Source organism: Branchiostoma lanceolatum, chromosome 3 (assembly GCF_035083965.1).
Source record: "Branchiostoma lanceolatum isolate klBraLanc5 chromosome 3, klBraLanc5.hap2, whole genome shotgun sequence".
Taxonomy (NCBI): Eukaryota; Metazoa; Chordata; class Leptocardii; order Amphioxiformes; family Branchiostomatidae; genus Branchiostoma; species Branchiostoma lanceolatum.
In genome coordinates this window covers 20857646-20863063 of record NC_089724.1, presented here as the reverse complement: position 1 = coordinate 20863063, position 5418 = coordinate 20857646, and the positions used below count along the sequence as shown (strand labels likewise).

Below are 5418 nucleotides of genomic sequence, written 5' to 3'. Positions count from 1 at the left end.
TGTTGTCATGACTTGAGTTTTCTTGTGAGCAATGACTACACGTGTAAAGCCTTTGGGTGGGGTACAATTCATGTGTGTAGACTACACACAGAACACTGCATGGGAAGTGCATTTTGTAATATCAGTAATCGTAGAGGAAATGCAGAATTAAACCTTCTCTCAAGAAGAATGCAATATTGTTGTGCTTAGAAAGAAATCTGCACTGCATCAACATTCTCCTTTGGCCCGACCCGTGACAGTTACTATGGCCTTGTCTCCATGGATCTAAAGCGTCATCTATCGGTCAAAAATATCACTGCAACAGTTGAGCGAAAATGCCGACTGTGTAGTGCACTTCCTCAATGAACTGCTAAAAGTCCCTTTTGATTCTTTGCCGACCGCACTCTGCTTGAACCTAGCCGCCGCTGCAGACACCTTCCGGCTGTTTCTTTTTCAAGTTACAGTTTTATTATTACATTTTTCTTTCTTATCGCTGGCCGAGAATAAGAAAAAAATGTAGCACTAAAACTGTAACTTGAAAAAGAAACAGCCGGAAGGTGTCTGCAACGGAGGCTAGGCTGAACCGGTAAAAGTCGCCAACAAAGAACAGAAATGAGCTGCACTTAACGGCGTTTAATCTATCAATAAGTAGACCAAGATACACGAGGAACCAAGAGCCGATAACGCTTAAGCGCCGACTTACGATCAAAAATATCACTGCAGGAAGTGTCATCGGGATACTGTTTACAGCGACTTAATGGTTCTTGCCATTTCATTTTAGGAGGAGGAGGAGCGAGGAAATAAACAAAATAAAAACAGTAGTCATCTTTATTGTCCCTCTGTTAATTCTAGAAAAAAAATCAGCGCGGCTCTTTCATCTACAAAAACTGATAGCTTCTTTATTATGTATTTCTTCACGTATCTAGACGCAAACGTGATAGTGCATAATGTTCTCATCAATAATTTAAATGAGGTCATCTGCATAATTTATGTTTATCGATATTCCTCTCCTTCTCAGTGATAGATGCCATATGTTTGAAAGTGCTTTGATGGCATTCAGCGGATGTTAAAAATGTCATCGATTATGCAAATTACCTGTTTGGAATAATTAGCATCTTACTATATATGCGTCAATCGTCAGATTCACTTTTATAGTAAGCTATCTTCATAACAAACATAACAGATGAAACAAGAGTTCCTCGACCTCATATCTCCATGAACAAGTCTATTTATGCAAATATACTCAGGTCAATTACGGCTTGTGACACTCGAACGAAACGCTGGAACACAGTTCGGACCGTTCCATTACGAAGCGGTTTGGGGGGGTACATCGAATATTATGTATTTCAGTAAAAAAAGAACTTCACGTCATCTTTGGCACTTGGAAAACTATTTGATACATTTTTATACGTCTTCTATTGGCTTTGTTATCATCTAAACGTAATACTAATACCAACTGGGACGTCATATCCACGAATGTCGTTCAGCCGCGGCGAGGGCAAAGCTTACAGCTGTACGTGCAGCATGGTTGCTTACCACTGTGTTGTTTTCCGGCCATGTGGCCGGGGGATCGAGCCGATCATTTTTATATGGTCAATGAAGTCAAACATTTGTAATGAAGTCTAACATCTTCAAGTCACTGACTACAGATCGCAAAGAGCCAGGACTTTTCTAACCGAAGTAAGTTGTTCATGACTTTCCGATTTGATAAATTGTGTGTGGGCTTGTCTGGGTTGCGGCCGACTCACACATGCAAATTGCAACTTCAATATCCCAACATATGTTATAGAAAGTTTACAAGATTCCTTAAGTACTTTCTCCCATCGACATCTTAACATTTATTGCACTATATTTCGGGACATCAGTAAAGACGTTATCATTACAAGTGCAGTACACAGGAGAAGTGAACTGTGGGATATGGCTCCAGGGGAGCAGTGTAATGTGGGTAATATTGAGCTGAATGCAATCTTGAAGGTAAATATTTGTTCCCGTGCACGACTCGAATACGGGCCCGGGTCATTCTTGAACGGTATATCTTGACGGGATGCATGCAGACAAGGAACCCACCACCAGGACAGTGTCAACAATGTTTTCCAATACTCTCAATAGGGCGGCTTTGAAATTGTGAGTAGCAATCAAAATGCTTATTTATTGGTTCTGCATGTAACGTTAACAACTCTGGCTTGCAATTTAGTTTGAAACATAACATTGGCTGAGAGTTATGTGTACAGTACACTGTGCAGTTATGTGGATAGTTATGTGTATAGTACAGTACAGAAATAGAGATTATAGACGTTAAACAAGGACATCAACAACAACAGTACTACAGAGCCTACAGGCTGGGGCTCTGTAGCACTGTTGTTGTTGTTGTTGTCCTTGTTTGACGTCTATTTCTGTACTGTACTGTACACATAACTGTCCACATAACTGTACTGTACATATAACTCTCAGCCAATCGTGCCTTATCAATGAAAAAGTATTCATCTACGAAATGGGAATGGATAAAGCTAAAAGGCATATGCCTTGCTAGGAGTTATAACTGTCCTAAGGTGTAACAGTAGTCATCTTCCTAGATATTTATACTACATGCATATATTGTCTTTGACAAGAAATGTACACTTGCAATTCTCCCTGGGCAGATTTTGACAAACTCCAAAAGAAGTTAGATGCATCTTTTTCCATGTTTGAATGCTTATTATAGTTTTTTTATAGTCTATAGTTTTATAGAGACTTACTATATAGTCTATAGCCTAGAACTGAAGTATATATGCCCGTGGAAAAAAAAAGTCAAAAACATGTTTAATTTTAATGACAGGAACTCTAATGACATGTACATGTATGTATGGGTGTCTTATAGGCAAGAAGAAGCCTTCTACACCAAGCAGTCCTAAGGTATGCTAAGGTATGTACAGTCAAAACCTCCATTTTTAAATAGTTAAGACCCTCTCACAGGTAAACAACAGTCTAACTTAACCAGCAACTACTTTATGTACCACACCAATTTGCTTGTCAAAGGCAAGCTTGTTAGGTTTGTTAGGTTTAATCTCACTGCACATATAAAGTTAGTAGTATTACAAGCTAGCTGACAGGAAATGGGATGGATGTTGAGCAAATGTTTATTGAACATTTCTGTAACTTGTTGCTGTTGTACATTACATGTATGTACTGTATATTACAACCATGCATGCAGTATACATTTGGCATATTTGTTTATTTCTCATATGTATAATACCATACATTATCTCCTGTCATTTATCATGGAGGGTTTAGCTTTATATTCATTAAGGGATGAAGTTGTATTCATTGTGAATTCCTATTAGGAATTCAAGTACCTGCTGTGATGGGGTATTTTGTAATGATATGCTATGGCCCAATAGTTCCATAAATAGTAGACAGTCTGAACAGAAAGCCAGTTAGGGTGTAGCTGTGCAAGCTATGAGATAGGGACTGATTGTATCTTAGCTAAAGGAAGTAAATAAAAAGGACATACTCCATTCCCTTTTTGTCTTAGGTGTTCATTACATGGAGGGAGACTGTAGGTTATATTGTAGCACTTACACATTTCAGTTAATGACAGAAACAAAATATTGTGTGTGTGTGTGTGTGTGTATGTATATATGTGTGTATGTGCATGTATACTACATATTAAGGTAAGAGATAGGTTTGTATACTGGGTAAACTGCAGCACAAGCTTCATTTCTGGACTGATTTATTTCAGTCTCACTGGGTTGGTCCCCCATTCTTCTCAATAAAGGGGTCAAGGTTTGTCTCTCCTCGAACATGCATGAGACTTCCTTTTATCAGCCTACCCAAAGAACATCTCTAGCCAATCTTACTCAGGTTTCCATTTTTCACCTGAGTCCAGTGAGGAAATATTTGAAAAGTGCCTTTAACAAGGGTGTATTCTGGGGTTCTGTCAGGGATTCCAAGACAACACTTCTAGCTTCAACAACCCTTAACGCAAGTCCACCGTGTCACCAAGTTTAAGTATATCTTATACATTGTAGCTGGATGACTCCTTGAATAGCAAATCTTCATTCTGGGAACATTTATGTGACATTTGACAATTCTGTCAGTCACCATGATCTATCCTTAAATCAGAGTATCTCCATGCTTGAAGGAAATGAAAGAAGCACATGTTGAAGACAGAATATGATGTGGTACAATACAGGCTTATGTATTTGGTTAAAGTTAAACGACAAATGTGTATCTATCTTCTTTCCACCCTGTTTATACAGTAATTGCTATTGTGCAATCTCATGTATTGAATCCTATGAATTGATATTTGCCATATGACCTCGGGTCTTCAAAATATTTTCTTTTGATGTAGGACTTTGCTCAAGGATGTCAACACAGCACTGAGGACTCTGCTTATCTAAGAACTTCTGCAGAAAGGACAGTAAAGCTCTTCAGGCTGTAGACAAGGACATGTGATAAGTCAGAATGTCACCACTCCCAATGGAAATACAAGCATACTTTGATTGACAGCTTTAATCATGTTATTTCTGATACCATGTGACCTTAAATGTTCTGATTCACAAACATTTATTTAATGACATGAAATACATTTATGTTATACAGTAATGCCTTAATTTTGCTGAGGCCAGAATAAATGGCATGTACTTAATAGGGAGCTGAAATTGCTTGTTGGAAAGCAAAATATTGACAAGTTATGTTGGTTTACATTTTTGCCATCAATTTTAAAGTTCACAGCTGAATTTCAAAGCATTATCCTGAAAGATTACATTCATTATAAATAGTCAGATTAGATTATGTGATTTTATTTACCTAATGTTACAGTGTTTGATTAAAGAAGTGAATAAATATATCCATGTCAATTTACTTGTGTACAGTTTGATATTCTTAGATCTTCCAATCTTCATTTATGATATTCTACTCTGTGAAATTGCATGGCAACAACCTATACTTAGCCTGTTTAATGTGTTTTTTGTTCCTTGAATCAGTCTGCACTAACAATTAGGGACTCGCTCATTCAATCATGTTGAATACATGTACATGAGGTGTATATTGTGTGCATGGAACATGTTGAATGATACACTTCTGTTAGATTTTGTGGAGGTTTGTTTTGCACTTGATGATCCAATATTACATTGTTAATCACAACATTGTGAATGAGCACATGCAGAATAACTGCTTTGTAAAATGAACTTTTACTGTTGTAACCAAACATCAACAGTGTAAATCACTTCAAACAGGAGCATTGTAACCAGTATTAAACTGGGTAACACATGACAGCTGAATCCTCCCACTAGTGCACTGCAACCTGCAGCCTACCCTTTCGTAGGAACAGATACTGCAGGGATCGGTATTGAATTACCTTACTACCACATGGCAATGACTTCACATGGTCCAACATTTCATCTCGATCAAACAAAAGGTGCATCCAGTATGGTGCATGTTGTTTAGGCTCCCTCAGCC

General features: G+C 37.9%; 1 long non-coding RNA gene across 1 annotated transcript; it reads left to right on the top strand.

Annotated features, from left to right (window-relative positions):
* The first annotated feature begins 1226 nt into the window (after positions 1 to 1226).
* LOC136430966 (uncharacterized) lies at positions 1227 to 4821 on the top strand. The gene is made up of 3 exons (XR_010754960.1): positions 1227 to 2103; positions 2837 to 2881; positions 4310 to 4821. It is a non-coding gene; the product is annotated as an uncharacterized lncRNA (long non-coding RNA).
* The last annotated feature ends 597 nt before the right edge of the window (positions 4822 to 5418 follow it).